The 25,890-nt window shown below is 29.4% G+C and overlaps 1 long non-coding RNA gene across 2 annotated transcripts in view; it reads left to right on the plus strand.

Annotated features, from left to right (window-relative positions):
* Nucleotides 1-399: 399 nt before the first annotated feature.
* Nucleotides 400-25,890, plus strand: part of LOC127279917 (uncharacterized) — a 34,355-nt gene continuing 8,864 nt past the window's right edge. The window contains exons 1-3 of one of the 2 annotated variants that reach the window (XR_007842743.1): nucleotides 400-1,053; nucleotides 2,156-2,375; nucleotides 3,359-3,703. This is a non-coding gene — a long non-coding RNA (uncharacterized LOC127279917). The remainder of the gene's footprint in view (nucleotides 1,054-2,155; nucleotides 2,376-3,358; nucleotides 3,704-25,890) is intronic. The other variant, XR_007842744.1, reaches the window with a different exon arrangement.

Raw genomic sequence — 25,890 nt, forward strand, 5'->3', positions numbered from 1 at the left:
TATATTATATTATAATTTTAAATATCTAATATTTTTCAGGATTTTTGCTAATTTCCAACGCTTATAACTCCGCAGAGAATGTATAAAGATCCAATTTTTGTTTAAATATTCAAGTTTGATCATATTTTCCATCGTATCAAATAATGTCGATTGAAGGTTTAATAAAATTTTTAAATAAAGGTTATAAATAAAATAATTTCCTATATAAAATGTATGGATATTAAAAATCATTCTAACTATATTTATTAGACTTTTTTAAAAATTTATATTAGATAAAATGTTATAAATAAAATAATTTCCTATATAAAATGTATGAATATTAAATATCATTCTAACTATATTTATTAGACTTTTTTAAAAATTTATATTAGATAAAATGTAAAATGTAAATTTTGGTGCAAGCTTGCCGTGCAAGTTTTGCAAGTTTGCAGAACAAGCTTGCCACATGCTTAAAATGTACAACTTATGGCAAGCTGGCACCAAGATTGAGTGCTATCTGGGTGTTTAATTACAATTTTTTTGTAGAAAAATGTTTCACTACTTTTTTATTGTCGTGATAATGCACCACTGGCTCAATTTGCTAAAATTAGTAGCGACGGCTCTGGAACAAGAGAGAAGAGGTAATCGACGGTGGCACGTTAAGCCACACAAACATTTTCTGCTAACGTAAAAGTATATATTCCCTTACGATTCAAAAATGTCAATTGTTGTATTTACAAGACAGTTTGATTTTCTTATCAAACCTTTTTCGCGTGGGTAAGAGTACAACATACCAAATTGTACATGAAGTTTGTCCACTAATATGGGAAGTTTTAGCACCAACATATTTATCTTGGAAATTTGCTGAAGAGCTTACTATTGTCGCACAGGTCTTCCAAACTAGGTGGAATTTCCCTAATTGCTTAGGAGCGCTGGACGGTAAAGAGATTAGAATTATATCTCCTCCGCGCTCAGGCAGCATGTTCTACAACTACAAAAAGTTTTTAAGTTTTAAAGTCCTGGCGATGTGTGATGCCTTTTACCGTTTTACGTGGGCAAACGTAGGCGATTTTGGTAAAATATTTTTTAAAATAAACTACTGCCTTCGAGTATAAAAGCTTAAAACGTAAAAAATAAACAGAACAAACATTTTACATATATTTTTCCTGAAAGCTGATGGAAATTATGAAAAGAATGACACCGAGTTGAAGATGTTTTGTTAAGTTTTCTGTGAGATATACAAAAAAAATCGAAGGGTTTCACAAACCGACAATAAATTTTTTTAATAAATTCACAATTAAAGAAGTTAAAGGAGGGGTCAGGATCGATTTTTTTCTTTCCAGCTAAAAACTGTTCTACTTACAATTAGGTTCGCCATATTTTTCCTGCAATTTACACGTAAAAATACTTATTGTACTGAACTTTAGATTACGAGATTCACAATTGTAAAATTTGTGGGGGAAGGTTTATGTGTCGCAATTTTTTCGCTAAAAAATCATTTCTTTTCTGTCTACCTCGTATAACTGTTGTCTCCATTCGGGTTCCTGACATTTTTTCCTGTAATCTATGAATAAAAATACGTATGAGTACTAAAGAGGGATCTTCTTCTAGGACGGACGCATGAGTTTCTCCGTAAAAAAAATTTTTGAAATGTCGTTTTTGCATGCTTTCCTCATTTTTTCAATTTCTAGGAAACTAATGAACGTTTTTGGACTTATTTTAATCGTTATTTAATGCAAAATTTCAATAGTCTTTAACTTAACCATGATATTTATTTTTCCAAAAAAATTTTTAATTTCTATTTAATCTACAGTTTTTGTACTGTCATTTTGGATACTAATTTTTTAAATGTTTTTGTTCCATCTTTAAATTTTTTTTGAAAAATTAATATCAAAATACCAGTAGGTAATTCAAAGTCTGCTTTAAATAGTGATTTTAATTATTCCGAGAACTTTAAGAAACAATAATTACTTTCAGAGAAATTGAAAAATTAAAAGAAGCATGCAAAATCGACATTTGCTTTATATATATATATATATATATATACATATATATGTCATATAATAATTAACGAAACATCTTTGATGTAGTTTCATTCTTCTCATAATTTCATCAGCTTTAGGGGAAAAAATACGGAAAATTTCTGCAGTAGTTATATATTTTTCACATTTCTTAGGTACTAGCAGCGATTTGTCAAGCTTTCGGGAAACTCAATTATATCATGCGTTGGAACATAATGAAGTCGACCTTCCTCAAGACAGTGATCTACTACGTTCAAACATCAGAATGTCATACTTTTTCATTGGTGGTGCCATTTTCGAAATTAAAAGGTATTTCATGATTCCTTACAACAGGAACGTCCGTCTTACTGCTGAAGAAAGGACTTTCAATAAAAGGTAATTTATTTATTTTCATTAATCTGCGTCATTTGTAATTTTTCACTTTTCTTTTGTATTTTTGCTCATAGAAACGTAAATTACGTTCCTGCTGAAAATTAATTTCAAAAGTAATTTTTCGCAGCAATCCGAAATACTTGATCTGATTTCGAATCATTATCAGGGTGTCCTACGACCAGGAAAAAGTTAGAGAATGTTTTTAGTAAGGGATAATTCCGGAAAAGTTATGAATTTGAATCAGGAATCAAAATTTTTTTTTTTTATAAAAGAAATTCATGAAATTGAAAATTTTATAATTCCACATTTAAAATTTTATTTTTCTAAAACATTAACACGGTGTCTAGCGAATCGGTAATTTAAAATTCCCGGGTATTTTCTGGTTATTTTATGAAATTATAAATAATTTTTTCGATAATTTAAATAAAAAATATATATATATATTCTTACATAGTTTTTCTATTTTAAACAATATAAGGTTTTAAATAATTATTTCAGTATTTACGTGATTAAACATTTTTTATAATATCATAATGATTAATAAAATTATATAAAACGATGTTAAAACAACATATAAAAATTATCATTTTTAATTTTGCTGAATTTTTTTAACTTTATATAATGCACGAAAAGAAGCTTTATAATTTTTTTTTCAAATTTCTTTGTCAAGCCTTTTACGGAATATGGAATTTACAATATTTAATGTTTAAAATTTTTTTTTCTAATTGCTCGTAATTTCTACAAAATTGGAAATATTTTAGTATTACTTATTTACAATAATTTTCAGTTTTCGGATTAACTATTCAAAAATTTGATACAAATAATAGTCCAAAAATTATTTATAACAAGTCTTTTTGAAAAAAATTGTTTGTATACTTTTATTTTTGGAAAATAATTTTTAAATAAATTTTTAAATAAATAAATAGCATAACTACTTCCTTTTACGTAAATTTTAAGCCTATTACCATCGTTGGTTTTCGTTGCAGATTGTCCAGGGCTAGAAATTGGAACGAAGAAGCCTTCGGAATTTGGGGTAGCAAATTTGAAATTTTGAATAATCACCTAGATTTCTCGTTGAAGCATTCGATAATGTATTATTCAAGCATAATTATGCTTACACAATTTTGTGCTCACCCATGAATTGCTGAATCCTACTGAGAATTATCACTACAATGTTCCCGTTCGAATCGCTGAAGGCAACGGTGCAATTCGTGCATGTCGAAACCTGAACATTCGGAATAATTATATTGCTCCTTAAGATGTGTATGGTCAGCGAGATACATTAGCAGCTTATTTCTTTACTCCTGAAGGTGTACTTCGTTATCTTTGAGGTATTATTGCTTTTATTATTTAATTGTAGACGTCCGCATGAAAAGTGACCACTTTGTCGGTTTCATTTTAGGAGATAATCGCTATTTTCTAAAAATGTTTCAAATTTTCGATTTTTTTTATTGATGGAAAACAATCTGTAGAGTGTCCCGCGTTGATTCATGCGTTTCTCACTATTTTTTCGCAATTATAAACACATAAAAAAATTATTTTTTAATTTTTTATTAGCATGGGAGCTAATATTTTTAATATTTTTTAAGAATTTTTAAATATTGTTATTAAAATTGAATATTCTATAATAATCTATAACAATCTATAAGTTACAAAAATATTCGCAAATAAATTTTTGGTAATTTCTTTGCGTTAAATTTTTAAAAAACTAATGAAAAAACTGAAAATTATTATATAAAAATAATAAATTTTGATAAATTGGTATCTCGCAAACGGGATGGATATAAAAATTTAAAAATATGATTGAGCTTGATTTTTCGTGCAATACAAAAATGTAAAAAAGAGCCTAATTTAAAATGTCAATTTTGATAATTTGGTGGTTTTGCATGGTCTCATAGAATTTTGATCGTTGTGATTTACTAAAAAAAATGTTCAATTACGTAACTAATGTTATTTATAAAAATGAATTATGTTTTTAAAGCCTTTTTGTATCATTTGAAAAAACTATACTATGTACAATTACAGTATTTTTAATTTAGATTATCCGGAAAAATTATTTTAAAACACAGAAAAACTGAGAAAACCCCGGGAATTTTAAATTGATGAATCGGTAGGCACCATGATGTTTCAATTTAATACTTTCATTAAATTAATTTATGAAATAAAAATTTAAAAATCGATTTTCTATTACTTTGTTTTTCAGAATACGACGGACGCTTGTCACTATATTTTAAACATTACAATTCTTTAGTATCTCATTAACTTATATATCCTTCCATTTAAAATTTTTAGTATTTACAATGTAAAATATATAATTGTATAAATGTAAAATTTATAAAGAAGAGAAAAATGTTTATGATTTTTATCTAAACCGACGATTGTAATGTTTGTGTACATAAACAAATCCACTGTAATTATTGAAAAAAGAAAACGAAGTATATGCGATAAATTTTATCAAAAAATCATACAGGAAAATAAAATTATTAAAAAATAAGGAATTTAAATAAAAAATATAAATAATGTAAGACTGTAAATAGTAATTTAAAATTTTTTAATTTTAAAAATAGTAAATATTAATGAATCAAAAATTTCGTGAAAAAAATGAATTGATCTTGTTATGGTTCCGAGGGGTTTTTCACTTAAGATTCCGTAAGAATCATTTAAACATTACTTCACAAATTATTACAAATGTATGCGATATCTGCAATGTAATGCGAATTCCGTCAAATCAGTACGTTGTAAAACGCTGAATTAGATTTGTATTCAGAAATTTACCTTTCTTTGCACTTTTGAGCGTTCTGTAAGAGCCCGCTCTTTGTGTACGCATTCTGTGACAGACTATGACAGACTTGGACGGAATCTGATGAAATCTAACAGAATTTAACAGAATGGACGTAAGAAGAAGGAGAAGAAAAACACGAATATGCGTTAATGCTACAGGCAAAATATGAATAATATATTAAATATATGTATTAAATATATATTATTAATAATAATATACAATATATAATTATATATAATATATAATAATATAATATATATAATATATTAAATATGTATATATATATATACATAATAGTGAATGCTGTTGTTTTAATTACACAGGCACACAAAAAAAAGTTGTCTGTTTCTTGAACTAGACATATATTTTCTATAGTATTTTGGACCGCTGAAACCGAATCTGAGCTCAGAATTGCTCCATCACCCTCAGTTTTTTTTAAATCGACCAAAACCACCCTTAAACGGACAAATTCAGACTTCGGAGATAAAAAATAAATCAACTTATTTTTTAAAAAAACCGAATTTTACATCTACGAAACTTTGCTCCACTAACTCAAAAACAAAGCCAGCATTGATCCAGCACCCCCTAAATTTTTTTAATTCAAAAAACTACCCCTAATCTAAAGAATCAAATTCAGGAGATAAAACAATAAAATATCTGATTGACAAATTTTATAACCAAAAATTTTTACTCCAGCAATGCAGAAACAAAGCCAGAAATGCTCCCTCACCCCCTAAATTTTTTTTAAATCGAAATACCACCCTTAAATAGTAAAATTCAAATTTAAGAAGTAAAAAAATATTATATTACCGGCTTTTTTTTAAATACAGGACCTTACATGTATGTAGTTTTGCTCTACTAACGCAAAAAATAAAGCCAGCATTGATCCATCACCCTCTGAATTTTTTTAAATGGAAAAAATTACCCCTAATCTGAAGAATCAAATTCAGGAGGTAAAACAATAAAATAAGTGATTAAAAAATTTTATAACCAGGTATTTTTACTCCAGCAAGGCAGAAACAAAGCCAGAAATACTCCCTCACCCTCTAAATTTTTTTTAAATCGCAAAACCACCCTTAAAAAGTAAAATTCAAATTTAAGAAGTAAAAAAATATTTTATTACCGGCTTTTTTAAATACAGAACCTAACATGCATGTAGTTTTGCTCTACTAACTCAAAAAATAAAGCCAGCATTGATCCATTACCCTCTGAATTTTTTTAAATGGAAAAAACTACCCCTAAAATCTGAAGAATCAAATTCAGGAGGTAAAACAATAAAATAACTGATTAAAAAATTTTATAATTAGGTATTTTTACTCCAGCAAGGCAGAAACAAAGCCAGAAATACTCAAAAAATAAAGCCAGCATTGATCCATTACCCTCTGAATTTTTTTAAATGGAAAAAACTACCCCTAAAATCTGAAGAATCAAATTCAGGAGGTAAAACAATAAAATAACTGATTAAAAAAGTTTATAACCAGGAATTTTTACTCCAGCAATGAGCATTTCTGGCTTTGTTTCCGCATTGGTGGAGTAAAAATACCTGGTTATAAACTTTTTTAATCAGTTATTTTATTGTTTTACCTCCTGAATTTGATTCTTCAGATTAGGGGTAGTTTTTTCCATTTAAAAAAATTCAGAGGGTGATGGATCAATGCTGGCTTTATTTTTTGCGTTAGTAGAGCAAAACTACATACATGTAAGGTTCTGTATTTAAAAAAAGCCGGTAATATAATATTTTTTTACTTCTTAAATTTGAATTTTACTATTTAAGGGTGGTTTTTCGATTTAAAAAAAATTTAGAGGGTGAGGGAGTATTTCTGGCTTTGTTTCTGCCTTGCTGGAGTATAAATTTCTGGTTATAAAATTTGTCAATCAGTTATTTTATTGTTTTATCTCCTGAATTTTATTCTTCAGATTAGGGGTAGTTTTTTCAATTAAAAAAATTCAGGGGGTGCTGGATCAATGCTGGCTTTGTTTTTGAGTTAGTGGAGCAAAGTTTCGTAGATGTAAAATTCGGTTTTCTTAAAATATAAGTTGATTTATTTTTTATCTCCGAAGTGTGAATTTGTCCGTTTAAGGGTGGTTTTGGTCGATTTAAAAAAAACTGAGGGTGATTGAGCAATTCTGAGCTCAGATTCGGTTTCAGCGGCCCAAAATACTATAGGAAATATATGTCTAGTTCAAGAAACAGACAACTTTTTTTTTTGTGTGCCTGCACGGAAAGAATTTTAAGACGTCTGCTGTGCGGACGCTTCGAGAACTACGTGGCATGGGATGTCCTTTCACTATGCACATGTGGTGTGCATTTTCGAGACATCAAACGTTCTGGTTTCGGCGCAACTGTTAGTTCGGGCCTATGCTCACGTGGTGTCTTTCTACTCGGTGCATGATAGACGCATGGTTTCAAATCATGGTATATTGTGTTATAGAGACTAACCTAATCTACAGTTTTTCTTGTCGCGGCATGTAATAACTCTTATGTTATTACAATATATATTTTACTTTGAATTTATCTGTACCTAATATACGAATTTAATCAACAATGAATTTAAAAATAAAAGTAAATACATTTAAATGTATTAAAAAAAGCGAATACAAATTTATCAAAATATTTTTAATTTTCTTATATTATTAATATCATCCGTAGCAATGTTTATTTTAATAAGAATTTGATTCTTAATTACTTAAAGTAAGGTACTTTTAATGGAAACAAATCACTTTTGACACTTCTAAATAGCATCTATAGTTAACATAACCTAAAAAACGCGTGACACACGCAAACGCACGATCCTCATGCGAACGAAACTTCTCTTGTCTTGACTTATGCACATGAGACGTGCATTTTTTCGAGACAAGTGATATCCCCCACTTTCATACATCTGTTCGCGCGATTCCTGTATATCAGGTGACTGGGACTAGAAGTACAAGTCATGCGCGGTAAGCGACATAGCAGACGTCTCGAAATTCTTTCCGTGTGTGTTATTATATAATTGTAAGAATTGTAGTACTATAACTAATTTAAATTAATGTTAATTATCTCTAACCTTTTAACATTACATCAGTTTAAAATATTAATTTCCTTAAGTAGAATAACCTAATATTTATTAAATTTTTATATAGTTTCGGTCAAATTAAAAACAAATTATTAGTAAGTTTACAATGCAAAATTTCTTAAAAATAACAATAATATATTTCGGGATAAATTTGGGTAGGTCACTATAGCATTTTTTGACAAATTTAACATGAAGATTTTCAGTAATTTTATAAGGGTAGTTTTCGGTTAATTTACAATGAAAGTTTTTAGCCAATTTACATGACAAATTTTCGGCAAGTTTTTATTTTAAACTTTTGGCAAGTTTTCATTATAAACTTGCAGCACTGAGGACATTTCTATACACTTCGCAAGTTTGCAGAAAACTTGCAATGCAAACTTCGTAAGTTTGCCCTGCAAACTTGCTGAAAAATGTCGTGCTATGTGGACAGGAACTTATGTTTCACTTTAGTAGTTCCGGCAACGATTTTCATTTCGAAACTGGTTTTTATTTCATACTGTGTTCCGTTTGCCAGGGCCACCATTATGTCTTCTAGATTTGAGACTCCTCCTAGATTGACCAGGCGATTAGCTGTGTTGTTGTCGATGAATGAGCACATTGCTCCAGAATCTACTAGGGCTTGAATCACCAGGTCTCCACAATTACAATTGATGAATATGCAGGAATCTTTAGGGCAAAAGGTCGAACTTACTCCGATGGTTCGACCCTTTTTGCGTTTTTTGGTTTGTTGCACTTGCATTCTCGAGTGAAAATGCCTTCCTTCCCACAGTAGGAACAAAATTTCTTCGGTCTGCTCCTGCAAAGTGGGCGGCGATGACCCGATTTTCCACAACGCCAACAGTAAGTCTTAGGGTCATAGGGATTGGACACTTCAGCGACTTGAGGAGGGTTTTTGTGGGGCTTTTCTTCTTTTGTAACTGCTTTCAAAATTTCCGATATTTCTTCGACTCTGAGAATGAAAGAGCCTACCGAATCCAAATCTTGTCTGCGAATATGCAATCTGTATATTGGTTGCATTTTCCAATACAATGTGTCTAACTCTCGAAGGAGATCGTAGCCTCCATGTCTTCGCATCATAGTTCGGAGTTCCGTCGAGAAATCGCGGATGGGTTCGGATTTACCCTGAATTCTGCTTGCTATCTGGAATTCTAAATTCCTAAATTCACTAGGTGAAAGGTAGAATCGTCGTAGGGCTGTGGTAAGGTCTTCTAGTGTCGTTGACGTACGGATTTCGTTCCTATACCAGAATAAAGCACTACCTTTTAATAATTCGGGGAATCCTCGTAGCAATTGTTGATCCGAAAAACCGTAAGCCGCCTTAAGTTCTTTAACGCGTTCGAGAAAGGAGTAGGGGTCTTTACCGTCGAAAATACATCCCCATTTTCTCATAGCCTCCTTGCTTTGGGTATCACTGGGTTCTGGCGTTTGCAATGGGAAGTTACATGGTGGGATTGGATTTAAAGGTGGATCGGTTACCCTGGGGACCTGCATGTTCTGAGAACTCGTCGAAGCTATGTCTAATAGATTTTTTGGTTCTTCTAGGGTTCCAGGATTTCTGGTCTAGATTTTACGAAGGCTACCAACCTTTGGCGGAGCTCCATAAGAGATCCCTTAGAGTCTATTTGGTAGCTTTCTAGTTGGGCAACTAGGTCGCTCTTAGATAAATTATAAATCCAACGAATTCCCATATTGGATGACCGAGAGAAAAAAAATTCTTGGATAAGTGAAGAGAAATTTACTGAACTATGATTTGCACAATAATGTGCTAGGGGCTGATCGAATGTTTTTTTTATACTAGGTAATCGCTCCCTACTCCTACCAGAAGATGGAAGTGGAGGAGTATTAGGGCGTCTAGCCTACCCGAAAAAGAGAAAATTTTACTGTCTTGCCCTTAGGCAGTAGTATCGGGCCCAAATATGGCCCGACACCACAGATGTAACATAACTTCAACTGGGGGTTTTTGCAATCTACCCGACGATGTCCTCGTTGTCCGCAGCGCCAACAATTCTTTTTACGATCATAGGGGTGAGTTAAGCTACTAATTATGCTAACCAGGATGCCGAGGTCAATCGGGCGACGATTAAAGAAGCAGGTCTCTAAAAAATCTTTTTGCTCATCTTTTGATAGTTTTAATATACTATCCTTTTGGGTAGCTTTGTCCTCACCGACAATCATGTCGGGGAATACATGTTTAAGAAGGTGTGTAGGGATCCGCAATCTCTTTTGTGTTTCCTCAACCCGGCAGAGGACTTCGTAAGCGGTGGTGAAAAGAAAACCGAATTTCAGCCTCTTTCCTTTCTGAAATCACAAATTACCCCTAGATAAATCTCAATTAATTCCGATTACTATTCTTTTTTTCTTCCCTTTTTTCTCTCTTTTTCCGTGAGCATTCTAGTTTTTAATTTATGATACTCACCACGGAAAAGAGAGAGAAAAAAAATTCAGGTCCCTGTTCGGGCGCCATGTAATGATCTGATTTTTTTATGTGCCAAAAGATTCACTCGCCGGATGGAGTCCGGGTACATAATTTTACTTAGTTCTAGATTTTATTTATAGGTGGCGTGAAGCGTCATCTATAATACTAATTTAAATTAGTAGGAATAGGCTTGGCTGGCTGCAAGAGAACTGACTAGAAAATATCTATATATGGGGCGGTCCGCGCCATTCCAACATATCATCGACTTGGACATTTTTGATTTCGCTCAAATTTTTTTACTTTTTTTTACTCATTGAAAAAGAGCTTCCTGATTTTTTTCAAATTTTTTTATAAAGCCGTTTTCGAGATATAAATTTTTCAAAATTTTTGAAAAAAAAAAATTTTTTTTTTTGAAAACTCATAACTTTTTGATAAATGCACCAATTTTAATTCTTTTTTTCTTCAAATTGTGTGTTTTTAAATGAACTTTTCAAAACTTTCATGTAAAAAATTAAAAAAAAATTATTAACCTTATTTTTTGTAATTTTAAGATAAAAATCTTATTTTTAAAAGTGTTTGACCGGACTAGGCTTAAAATTTGTGTTATAAGAAGTAGTTTTTTTGAAATTTTTTTGAAAAAAATCAAAATATACAAACACTTTTAAAAATAAGATTTGTATCTTAAAATTACAAAAAATAAGGTTAATAATTTTTTTTAAATTTTTTGCATGAAAGTTTTGAAAAGTTCATTTAAAAACACACAATTTGAAAAAAAAGAATTAAAATTGGTGCATTTATCAAAAAGTTATGAGCTTTCAAAAAAAAAATTTTTTTTTTCAAAAATTTTGAAAAATTTATATCTTGAAAACGGCTTTATAAAAAAATTTGAAAAAAATCAGGAAGCTCTTTTTCAATGAGTAAAAAAAGGTAAAAAAATTTGAGCGAAATCAAAAATGTCCAAGTCGATGATATGTTGGAATGGCGTGGACAGCCCCACATGATGTACTATGAAATTTGAATTTTATTCTACGCGAATAATTTTTATGAATCAAAAAGAAATACTTTCTTTACATCCAAATACTGCTAAAGTCGAAAAAGACGAGTTTTCTTAAACATAAGTCAAAAAGAGCAAAATGTACCTATTATTATTATTAATTATTATTATTTTAGATCACGAGGTAAAACATTTAAAAAGAAATTTATTCTTTAAATAAATTTAAGTTGAAAAATTATATATATTCTTGTAATTCTTTCATTCACAAACGGAAATTCAGCAAATTAAAATATTTTTTTGGTCTTTCTCACCTTCTTCTAATTTTCCTAATCCTTTTATGACAATAACATCTGCAGTTGGAAGTGTGGAACGACTTGTATCAGCTTTTGTTTCCAAATGAATTAATTGTAAAATAATTAAACTTTTCATACTTGGCCATCTGATTTTTAACAAATCTTTTTTGTCTGGATGACGAATATCGAACTCCAGCTCGAACTATGAAAAAAAACAAATTCCAGAAATTGTATTGTTGTGAGAAGAGCTTTAGTTCGTGTGAAAATAGGTCTATTCAAAAAATGCGACAAATGTTTTAATCTAAATTCACAAAAAAAATAGGATATTTATTATTTAACCAAGTTACAAAATTATATTGAGAAAAAATGGGAAATTCCTAAAAATGTCCTTTTAATTGTCTTTGAATAAGATTCAGGCGGCAGCCATGCCGGTCTGAACACGTTTTTTTTGGTGAGAAACTTCCTTGATTTTAAATTGAATTTAACCTTATATTTGAAATAAAACCACGTTGAGAAATACACCTTATTATTGAAAACGATATTATGAAACAAAAACGTTAGATAATTGCAATTATTAGCACTTAGATAGATTTTATTAAAACTAATGCGTCGCGAAACGAACCACCTGTCGAAAAATCCTTTTAGTACTGAAGGTACGGTCACACGACTTTTGGAAAAACCATTCATGTCTTTCTCTCTCCTAAGACAGAGGCATAAGATTGTCTCACTCTGCATTTTCTTACATTTCCCAAAGACGGAAAATGCAGAGTGAGACAAACTTATGCGTCTGTAATAGGAGAGAGAAAGACAAGAATGGTTTTTCCAAAAGTCGTGTGACCGTACCCTGAAAAGGAACAAGATCGATGCGCGGAACAACGAATCGAAGGTTGCATCGCCGAGAGGTGCTGCCGCGCGCGGTCACTATCGTCACTCTGATTTTACGCGCACATAATTGAATTTCAATTCATCAAGAATTGAACATGTATTAATTAACGAATCAATTCACCGACTATATAACAGATTTCAAGAAATTAAATAAACGTACCAACTGCTTTGCATCTTCTGTTTTTAAAACAGGATACTTATTTAAATAATTCGTAATTGAAATTTCGCCGGAATTCAATTGAATATTTCTAAAATTGGATGTTATTTTCCAAACATTAATCACGGTAACCAGATTTATAGAATTGCTTACATTGTTTAATGCAATTTGTATGGCAAGCTGATCTGTAAAATTAAGGGGGGAACTCGTGTAAAACATTTTCTTTGCTTTAAAAATTAGTTTAGTATCTGTAGAATACGATCGTACATTAATTATCTATAATTAGATTATGAATGTCTATAGTAATCATGAGTTTAACACTTCAGATGCAACCATATGCGGTTAACTATGAGCACGAGATGCCTCTATTCTTTTGGTTTCTTGTCAATATAATTTTATTAATTGTCATTAGCAAGCACCATAAACAAGTGATAGTAAATCTTTGTTTTAGTGGAATAATTATTTTCGAATACATAACGTCTTCAAGGCAATAGTTAAAACACTACTTTAATGTATCGAAAACTTAATACGCGTTTTTCTCAAAACGTTTTTTAACGCGCCCCGTGCAATGTAACTCAGCCAATTTTTAACCGATTATAATCCAACATACCACAAATCTTCTTTATCTTACTGGCTATTGCATGATGAGCTTCTTTTTTAAAAAAAATTTTTAACAATTGTTTTTGAACATTGTTTATAAAAAAGTGATTTTTTTTCAAAATAGTCCCAAATTTTCAAAAAAAAATTTTTTTTAGTTTTCTCTTCATCATGCAAAGCGTATTTGCATATTTTAACGGTAAAAATTTTGATTTTTAATTTTAGTTAAGATTTGTGACCTGGAGGCTGCACGGAGCAAAATCAAAGATGCAACTTCAAACCCCTCTAACGCCATTATTTTGTAATATTTTTTAATAAAAAAAATTTTTTTATAAAGCTTTTATTGTGTACTTTAAGGTATGATTTACTTTAATTCAATAAACTTTATCAGTTTTGTTAAAAAAATTCCTGAAAAACGTGCATTTACACGAGTTTCCCCCCTTAAACTTTATTACCTCAGTTATTTAAAATAAACAACTAATACCACATTTCAATATTATAAATAATTCTTTACCTCCACAAGATGCTGCAACTTGAGGCTTCTTTTCCACAAAATGAGATGGATGTTTTAATACTCTAATCTTTTTTAGAACCTCAATAATGTAATTATAATGGGACCACAATGTGCCTCCAGTTTAAACCACAGTGCCGTTTTCATTTCTATAAGGGCTGTAATAGGTGATACTAAAAAATATTTTAGAGGAAATAGGAGACTGAATAAATTTGATTATTTCCATAGTAAAAATGATTCAGAAAAATATTTTTAAGAAATTTTATTTCGAATACATTTTAAAATTGAAATAAAACAAATTTTCTAGATTTCAATTCAGTAGGAAAGTTTTTAAAAACTTATTTAGTTAGGGTAGATGTATGCAGATTGAGACAGTCAGATATTATTTTCTATATAACTAATAACACCAAATTGCCCATTAGCATCTTCTTATTTCGTTAGTAGCAAACTGTAACTCGTGTTATATTTGTTCAAACCAGAGCATAACAAAAATGTTTAAGATAGAAGTATTTTAAATCATTTTCGTGCAGTGAATGAAGTGTATATTTATAGTGATAGAAATAAGTGAATATAATATTTACATATCAGTTTTTGTTCTATTTTAACATTTCAATGGAATTTCCAACATATCTTAACACCAATAAAAAAATGTCATGTCATCAAAATATAACACTGATGTATGCAGGTTGAGACACGTTCGGACATGCATGTTTAGACCGAGGGGTTTTTCACTCAATAAAATAACGCAAAATTCTGTTTTACCAAAACTTTTAACGTTTTGGTGCAAAAGAAGAAAACGTTAGTGAACGCATTGCATCGCAAAGCTACGTGAGTTTCAACTGGATTCATCAATACAAAGCATTTTGGCGATAAAACGTGTGATTTCGCTAAAGTCTGTAGGATTTCGTTTGATTTTGCTTGCGAACGCAAGATTTAGTGTTTCTGACCGAGGCACGTTCGCGTTGCGCATGCGCTGTACTGCGCGAGACATGTACGAGTCGTGTTTACTTATGTCAAGAAGACCAGAAATCTTGTGTAATCTGTCAGAATTTCAATTTTTTCCGAAATTAATTAAGTTTTGATTTATAAGATAACGTTTGTCTCCCTCTGTTTTTTTACCAACGCTTTCAAGTGAAATTGTTTTGTCAATTTGTACACTATTATATATTTGATAATATATTCACTGGAGAAAAATGAAATTACAGTTGAGGAATTTTTATTATTAAATTATTTTCAAAAATATAAATATAAAATACATATAAATAAATACATATAAAAATATGTCAATATGAGAAAATTGCGAGTTTTTTTAATTTACCAAACAATAAAATATTAAAAAATAAATTATTCTTATTAAAATATTTTTATTTATTTGTACACATTCCTTTTCATGAAAACTTTGCGCCGACAAAAAAGGTAATAAAGGATTTGAGTAGAATATAATTCTACAGATTTTGTCGGATTTTCTGCATACATTCTAGGAAATATATTCTAAAAAAAAGTGAAATAAATTATATACAAGTACATTATAGTCTATTTAAAAATATTCTAAAACGTAATTAGAGAAATTTTTTTAATTTTATTTTTTAAAAATTATTTTAAACATAATTAAAATTTTTAATTAATTAAAATTAAAACTAAAAAATTATTTTAAGTATAAATGTTTTAAATTCATTAATAATTTAATTTTGTTCAGTTTAATTATTTCTATAATTAATGGTATTTGAAAACATAATTGTGCTTATTAATGTATTTTAAGAAATAATTTTTATATATTTATTTATTTCTTAATTATTATTAAACTAATTTTTTAAATAGTTTTATTCGGCTATAATATAAATTAATAATATAAATTTTTGCCTTATGAAATTATATAAGTTATTTTATTTTTGTTATATATATAGACATAAAAGTTCGTAAATATAACACAGGCACAAAAAAAAAAGTTGTCTGTTCCTTGAACTAGACATATATTTCCTATAGTATTTTGGACCGCTGAAACCGAATCTGAGCTCAGAATTGCTCCATTACCCTCAGTTTTTTTAAATCGACCAAAACCACCCTTAAACGGACAAATTCACACTTCGGAGATAAAAAATAAATCAACTTATTTTTTAAGGGGTAACACCACTCTAGAATTTTCAAAAAAACGATTTATTTTTTTTTTGTTAAAATGTACTTTAGCATTGTAGAAACAATAGGCAGGTGATCCTATGACGAAAAAAAATTTATTAACCCTTTGAGTGTCACTAATGCATCATATAGGCACTGAACAACGCCTTTGAAAAAATCCATATTTTCAAAAAAAAAAAAAATTTCAAAATCTGACTACAGATTTGTAATCAGTGACCCCAAAAACTATAGAATTCGTCATGAAAAGCTTTAAATTTGTTGTACTCCGGAAATTATGAATTTTAGAACATTGTAAAGGTTTGCTGGCCCATTGTGTGTTAGTTCTACTTTAAACGCGTTTTTCTAGAAACCACTTTTTTCAAACTGGGAGGACGGATTACTCGAACACCGTTGCATGGATTGATCTGAAATTTTAACAGTAACTACACAATAACCTTCTTTATGGAACTACGTAGCCGTTTTTTGATTTAATGTAAACTTTTTTTTTTATAAACAATTTACTGCTTGTTTTTTGGCAAAAAATCGATTTTTTTTTTCAAAGTGCTACCATTTGTACAAATTTTGATTTAAAAAAAAACCCCTACGTAGTTCCATAGTCAATAGGGTAGAGATTCAGAAAATTCTTGGATTTTTGTTCTAGGTCTTACACCTTCCTAGAAAATCGTCCTCCCGTGTAGGTGTTTTAAAAATTCAAGATTTTTGAGCCGGACTCTATCGCCGCCATTTTATATTAAAATAATAATATTAAATTTATTTTTTATACTTGAATATGTATTAAATAAACCTATCTGAAGAAAAATCCTATTCCTTTTATCCTACTGCAAATATAAATCGTCAAAGTTAGGCTATTTTTCTTACCGCTAGAGTGGTGTTACCCCTTAAAAAAACCGAATTTTACATCTACGAAACATTGCTCCACTAACTCAAAAATAAAGCCAGCATTGATCCAGCACCCCCTAAATTTTTTTAATTGAAAAAACTACCCCTAATCTAAAGAATCAAATTCAGGAGATAAAACAATAAAATATCTGATTGACAAATTTTATAACCAGAAATTTTTACTTCAGCAAGGCAGAAACAAAGCCAGAAATACTCCCTCACCCTCTAAATTTTTTTTAAATCGCAAAACCACCCTTAAATAGTAAAATTCAAATTTAAGAAGTAAAAAAATATTATATTATCGGCTTTTTTAAATACAGAACCTAACATGTATGTAGTTTTGCTCTACTAACTCAAAAAATAAAGCCAGCATTGATCCATTACCCTCTGAATTTTTTTAAATGGAAAAAACTACCCCTAAAATCTGAAGAATTAAATTCAGGAGGTAAAACAATAAAATAACTGATTAAAAAAGTTTATAACCAGGTATTTTTATTCCAGCAATGAGCATTTCTGGCTTTGTTTCCGCATTGCTGGAGTAAAAATACCTGGTTATAAACTTTTTTATCAGTTATTTTATTGTTTTACCTCCTGAATTTGATTCTTCAGATTAGGGGTAGTTTTTTCCATTTAAAAAAATTCAGAGGGTAATGGATCAATGCTGGCTTTATTTTTTGAGTTAGTAGAGCAAAACTACATACATATAAGGTTCTGTATTTAAAAAAAGCCGGTAATATAATATTTTTTTACTTCTTAAATTTGAATTTTACTATTTAAGGGTGGTTTTTCGATTTAAAAAAAATTTAGAGGGTGAGGGAGTATTTCTGGCTTTGTTTCTGCCTTGCTGGAGTAAAAATTTCTGGTTATAAAATTTGTCAATCAGTTATTTTATTGTTTGATCTCCTGAATTTTATTCTTCACATTAGGGGTAGTTTTTTCAATTAAAAAATTCAGGGGGTGATGGATCAATGCTTGCTTTATTTTTTGAGTTAGTAGAGCAAAACTACATACATGTAAGATTCTGTATTTAAAAAAAGCCGGTAATATAATATTTTTTTACTTCTTAAATTTGAATTTTACTATTTAAGGGTGGTTTTTCGATTTAAAAAAAATTTAGAGGGTGAGGGAGTATTTCTGGCTTTGTTTCTGCCTTGCTGGAGTAAAAATTTCTGGTTATAAAATTTGTCAATCAGTTATTTTATTGTTTTATCTCCTGAATTTTATTCTTCACATTAGGGGTAGTTTTTTCAATTAAAAAATTCAGGGGGTGCTGGATCAATGCTGGCTTTGTTTTTGAGTTAGTGGAGCAAAGTTTCGTAGATGTAAAATTCGGTTTTCTTAAAATATAAGTTGATTTATTTTTTATCTCCGAAGTGTGAATTTGTCCGTTTAAGGGTGGTTTTGGTCGATTTAAAAAAAACTGAGGGTGATGGAGCAATTCTGAGCTCAGATTCGGTTTCAGCGGCCCAAAATACTATAGGAAATATATGTCTAGTTCAAGAAACAGACAACTTTTTTTTTTGTGTGCCTGTGTAATAGAGATTCGGATTTATTAATTGTTGTACCTGGAGCCAATTTATTCTCGTTAATCAGGTTAATATCTAAATAAGGTTTAACTATAAGAAGTCCTCTATTTTCTTTTAAATTTTGGGAAGATATGTGGATATTTGGGTAAATAACTAAATTAAATGAAATTTCGTTGTTATATCTATTCATTAAGAATTCTATTTAGTACTGGAATTCTTTGGAAAGAGAAGTTTCGGATAAAAGTGATAATACAGCGTCTGATTCGGCCTTGGATAGAGATTTCACGTCTCCAAATTGCTCTTTCATAAATGACTGCTACTCTATTAAAATAATTTATTTCGTATATTTGATCCAGAAATGGCGCAACAAGAATTCCAATAATCTCGGTTTCACTTTGATAATTGATAGCCACAAATCTGAGAGAGAAATCTCTAAATTCTATTAATGCACTACCACTTGTGCAAATTGCACCTTGTCTTGCTGTTATTATGTTGTTTTTATCGATAGATACAAACGATGATATTGCTGATTCTTTCACCAAATTTATTGTTAATGTGTGATCAATAAGAAAATTACCTTTATGTGATTTGAAATAACCTGAGATTAGTCCAATGTAAGGATAATTATGTTGATTATATTCAAGAATTGAGAAGTAATTATTCATTTGTGATTACTAATCGAATTTTTAATGATAAACTGTCCACCAAACTATGGCGAAAAACATTAAATATACAAGGAATGTAATAAAATAAACAAAGTACATTAAGATTTTGATCATAAACTTTTTTTTTATTTTAAATATTGTTTACGGATATTAACTGTTCTGTTTGGTGTAATAGTAAATCGAAGAATGTAGAAAAATCTTGTTGATTTTGAAGAATTGTTATATTAAGATAATCGGTTTTATCAAATCGCCTTTTTGCGTTTGTTCCTCCTCTCTTGCTGGGTTTTCTATCAATTTTTGCTTTATCTGGCATAATCTAATCTGACTGAAAATAACATTGTTATTTTAGAAAATTGACATTACAAATAAATCAAAAGATTGAGACTTCTTTTCAATTGTTTGTGTAAATCAAGGGCTTAGACAGAATTCGCCGAGCGGCGTAAAACGTCGAGTACAAAGTCAAAATCCGCCGGAAGGCGTAAAATTAACCCTGCTAAGACCTCAAAATTCCAAACAATGATATTATCAAAATTTATTCATATGAAAACCTCGCCGGACGGCGTAGATCTCCAATTTTTAAAGCTATACTTCGCCGGACGGCGAAAAAATAGGTTACTCAATAATATTTTGAATGATTTTATGAATTTATTAAACAGTCGGTTTTAAACATCCTAATTCTCAACTTCGCCGGATGGCGTAAAATGAAAATATAACAAATTCTATAATTCGCCGGACGGCGTAAGAACAAAACTGCTAGAGAATTTAAAATGACCGTTTACAATTGTTTATATTGAAGTATATGAATAAACATTTAATGATATATGATGTGTTCATAAGGGTGATATAATTGATTTTGAATAAATTTGAACCCTTAAAAATTTTGAAATTCAATAAAGTTGCCGAATTTTCTGAGAATTTTCATAAAATTGTTTTTGCAACAAAAGTGACAATCCCACCGCTACCACCAAATCAGTTGTTACGTTCCGGACTAGGCGTGGTTTTTAAATAAAATGAATTTTATTTACTTGAAGGTAATAAGCTGGAACATGTTTTACATTTTGCTTACATATATCTTATTATTAGCTTTTCAACTCTCTGAACTTCTATGGTGAAAACGAATGTCATATCTTTTTTGAAATCGATTTCGTTTCCACGCTCTATCCTATCAATATATACATAAATAAATACATTAAAATAAGACATACACTACCGTCCGAAATTGTCCGAACTCTGCTTTTTCAACAACTATAAAACTGTTCAAATCTTCAAAAATATTAAAACTAAAATTTTTTCCTCTTTATTTTATTAAAGCTAATAAAATTCTGAAAGAAATGACACCTTGACAAAGAGAATATGTTAATTTTTCAATTAGATATCTAAGAAAAACCCACTTTTCAATGTTTTTACTATTTTTTTTATTTCTCTGGCAAAAATTAATATTTTTAAACGTTCTTAGGCTCATTGAAATCGTATTTTGTTATGCAATTCAAATTATATAAAACAATTCATGTACACATTCTTCGCTAGCGTATGCAAACCCTGAAAGTTGGCTCATAAAATGTCAAAAAATTGTGATTAATATTTATATGACAAAAAATGATCAGTAAAATGTATAAATCTTAAATTTACTTACATAAATCAGAGAAGTTTAGAATGATATATTTACTTGATTTTTAAACATTATATTTTATTGTAGAATTAAATTTAAATTTTTTGACATTTTATGAGCCAACTTTCACGGTTTGCATACGCTAGGGAAGAATGTGTATATGAATTGTTTTATATAATTTGAATTGCATAACAAAATACGATTTCAATGAGCCTAAGAACGTTTAAAAATATTAATTTTTGCCAGAGAAATAAAAAAAATAGTAAAAACATTGAAAAGTGGGTTTTTCTTAGATATCTAATTGAAAAATTAACATATTCTCTTTGTCAAGGTGTCATTTCTTTCAGAATTTTATTAGCTTTAATAAAATAAAGAGGAAAAAATTTTAGTTTTAATATTTTTGAAGATTTGAACAGTTTTATAGTTGTTGAAAAAGCAGAGTTCGCACAATTTCGGACGGTAGTGTATAGTTTAAATATAGTAAAATTATCATAGAATTATATAAAATGTCTTATTTTAATGATAATTTTATGGAAAATTAGGGAAAATTGTTACCGGGATGTAACAGTGTATGTCCTTTTATCTCTTGAAATAAAAGTTTTTCTTTTTCAATATAAGCATTCAATTCGTTTTCTTGATCTTTACTAAGCGATGTTAATCCTGAAGGGCCGATTTCACAAATGTCAACCTTAAATGACGCATTTAATAGCCGTATATCTTGGTTATTAATGAGAAGTGAAAAGTTGAATTTCTGCAGCAGGTCCATACCAATCAGCATAGGTTGAGATAAGTCTGGTAAAACCACTTACATAGCACGACATTTTTCAGCAAGTTTGCAGCAAGTTTGCACGGCAAACTTACTAAGTTTGCATTGCCAGTTTTCTGCAAACTTGCAAAGTGTATAGAAATGTCCTCAGTGCTGCAAGTTTGTAATGAAAACTTGCCGAAAGTTTGCAATGAAAACTTGCCAAAAGTTTGCAATAAAATCTTGCCGAAAGTTTGCAATCGACACTTGCCAAAAGTTTACAATGAAAACTTGCCGAAAATTTGTCATATAAGTTTTCTAAAAACTTTCTTTGTAAATTAACCGAATGCTTACCTGATACAATTACTGGAAACTTTCATGTTAAATTTGTTAAAAAATGTTAGGTGACCTTGCCGAAATTCCTCTGGAAAAATTGTATGTAAATTTCTATATGTAGTTCTATATGCTCATAAAATGTCAAAAAATTTAAATTTAATATATATGTCTGCAATTTCTATATAAGAAAAATTTAAAAAAATTAATTTTCATTAATTTAAATTGGTTTTACTATTACAATTATTGTAATTATATAGTACAGAAACATATAAAAATGAAACGGAGAAATAAAATAAAATTATTAATTTAGGATAATATTTATTTTTTATTTATAAATACATAGATGACGATGATAAATATGTCAATATCCGATAATTAAAATTTGGTGAAAAATATGTTTTAAATTCACTTTGATTATTAAGAAAAATAACTTATATTCATACAAATTCATCTATTATTTGATTTAACTTTTAACGAAATATATACATAAAATATATGTTCAAGTTTTAAAAAAGTGAATTTATTTTTTTAAAATGATTAGGAAATTATCTTATACTTCTTCAATAGAGAAGGATCATCAAGAATATTTTAAAGGAAGCATGATTATTCCTCTTTTGGAAGGTATTCTCCACATTTTGGATAATATGTTCTTGAATGAAATTGTACAGTAACCATCTCTTGAAAAATTTCCAATATGAATATTAATATATCGAGAATCTGGATTGTCGTATAATTTGTCAATAGAGACAATATTTTAATAACTAATAGAATGTCATCGTCACATTCTACAATATTTAGTACTTGGCCAAATCTTCCGTCTTTTAAAATGACAAAACTGTTTTTAGATTCACGACAATTAATTTTAAATGATTTGCATTCCAATCTCTTAAACTGGTGTTTTATATTAGTGCAATCTTTTGTTACTGGTCCTGTACTATGAACACCCTTTATTTCAATTTTTTTAATTATTTCCGAGTTGTTTTGTGCAGCTTCACGTTCAGAATATCTTTTAGCAATCTGTTGAAGAGGTTTCTGCCCCTTTCTTATCATCCTCTTTATTGTGGACATATAGTTTTCAAATATGAATGAACTGTATTTATCAAGGCGTCCGTACTTTTTTACGTCAGGGCAGATATGCAATAAATTATGAACGTTATGAGAAACGTACTTTTTGCCGTATATTTTTTCAAATCCGTTCACAAATTCTATGAACATATCGTGACATGCATCAATATTCGTCGAATTTTTGAAGAAGAAGCTCATCAACTAAAACTGAAATTGCAGTATGTAAAAGTATGAAATTATCAAATATTTCAGAAGAAACAATACCTTGTAGAGCAACAGGCCCCGCGTACAATAGAAATGTACGGAATTCTGTTGCCTTCCAAAAACGGTATAATAATATTGATCTAGGTTTTCTTGAAGATTCAGTTGGTATATTGTGACGAACAGTACGCATTCTTTTATCTATTCTTCCAACATCTACTGCACTTAATCGAATTTTCAATGGACCAGTAATCCACAATTTAAGAAGTTTTTTCAACACACCTAATAAAACTAAATGCATATAGTCTAACGGAACATTTGAAATACAACCAAAATTTGGAATGGATTGTAAAATTGTTTCCCTCCCGGTATCAAACTCTTCATAATCACCTCTTGCAAAGCCTTCATCAGTTTTAACTGCAAAAGGTTTAGTTCCGGGAAAGCATACTGTGCTTGTTTTTCCGTTGGTTCTTATTTTTCTTTCCATTTTTGCGTTTTGTTGTTCGTTTAATGTATTCACCAGTTATAACACATTTTGAGCAAGTATCATAGCCAGTGTGTCCCTTGAGATTGAAAGCGAAAGACTTGGCTGGAGTATCACAAATAATTGCTGCACATGAAATACGTACATTCGATTCTTCAAAGCCATTGTTGCATAAATAAGACAACTCGTCGACAAATTGTTTTAAAAACTCATTTGCATCATCCGGTTTCTTTTTTCCATAAAAGGCTCCAACAGGATATACTACATCACCGTTAAGTTCGGAACAAAGAATCAACCAGAGGCTTTCAGTTCCACACTTGGAAATTGGTAAACCATCAATATTAATCATTAATTCTACTTTTTTGATTGATTGACCTTGTTTATTAAACTCCCGAATAATTCCTTTTACTGCTCTGTCTAAACCAAAGTGGTCATACTCGCCATCATTCATTTTGGAAATTTTAACTTGTTTTACTGTTCTCAACAAAGTTCTTGCATCTACTGGCAACGGAAAGTTAATAAAAGGTTGCAAGAGTAATAATAAAGCAGAAAGTGCCATAAGACTAATGTGAAAAAACAAAGCCCAATCCCGTAATTTCCTTAGAAAAATGTTTCGTGGGTTAGAACTGTCTTGATTATCAGTATCATCATCGTCAGTATCATTCAAATCATCATTTTCATCAAGTACATGAACAATTGTTTCTTCAACTCTAAATATTTCATCACTATCATTATTTTCCTCACCGAAAGAATCGTCTAATGAAGTGCTCTGAATACTGGCATCAGAATGTAAATATTCTACTTCTTCAGTATCCCAATATTGCAAATCAGAGTCAGAACAATCTATACTGTAAAGAAATTAATCAATAATAAGTATTAAGTAATAGTAATAAATTAATCAATAATTTTTTATAGGGGAGATCCCCAGGATGGACAAAGTTTTTATTTTGTGCTCTAGAATACAAATGTCTTAGGATATTTAAAAATGGTGCATACCGTATGAAAGTACAATAAATAAGGTATTCTCTGGCCACAAAGAAAAAATTTTTATTTGCAAACAAACATTTTTTAATGTAATGTAAACAAATCGTAAACAAATGTAAACGTGGCGATATACACTTATACGAAAATTTTATATCAAATGTCCATCTTGGGGCCCTCTCCCCTACATAAAAAAACTTTTCAAAAAATTTAAAATTTGCCTCATTTTTAAAATAAAATTTTTTTTGACTTTTTCTAAGATTGGTTTTTTTAAAGAAATATTAAGATGTCCTTTTTATTTACTTTCAATATTTTAATTAATTAATTAACTAATGAATGTTAATAAAAACTGAAATATTTTACAAATAAATAAAGTTATTGTAATTCTAAAGTTACTGATTGAAAACTGACGTAATTCCGAATTCAAAGAGCCTAATATGAACTACGTTGGATTAGAGGATATTTCATAAACAATTGCAATGTTAGCTAAATGTTTCTTAACAATTCACGAATTAAAAATATTTCATATACGGCTCGTTAGATGCGGCATTATGTCAACTTTCAATTCTTAGCTTCAGAAATACGATAATTCTGCTTATAAAATACATAATTTTTTATTAACCATAATTAAATAATTAATAAATATCTCGAAAGCAAAGAAAAAAGAAAATTTAATATATTTTGTGTTGAAAGTATACATTTAAAACTCTCTTAAAACAATTTGAAAAAGAAATAAAAGGCCGATTGAAAAAAAACAAACAGAATTTTTAATTTTAAAAACAGGATAAAATTTTGATATTTTTGACATTTTTTTGCCAATTAAGAGCTAAAAAAATCTTTGAAAGGGAGCGTTCACAAATGATGTCACGCACTTTTTAAAGATTTTTAACCCCTACTCCCCCCCCTTCACGCTCTTTTACTATATTTTCTTATATAAAAAATACATTGTGTCACGTTTAGCAAAGATCTCCTTCTCCCTCCTCAGTGCGTGACATCATTTGGAAAAGCTCCCAAAACATATATGTCAAATATTTTTCAACTACTTATATAATAATTACAATTTTTAGTTAATACTTCAATTATTAAAAAATGATACTTGTTATAAACAAATAAAGTTATTGTATTTCTGACATTACCAAATAAAAGTTAACAAGTTAACCGCATTCAACGAACCTTATAGGAAGTACTTTGAATTCGTAAAGT

This window comes from Leptopilina boulardi, unplaced genomic scaffold (genome assembly GCF_019393585.1).
Source record: "Leptopilina boulardi isolate dan_hultmark-lab unplaced genomic scaffold, ZJU_Lbou_2.1 LbouV2_224, whole genome shotgun sequence".
Lineage (NCBI taxonomy): Eukaryota > Metazoa > Arthropoda > Insecta > Hymenoptera > Figitidae > Leptopilina > Leptopilina boulardi.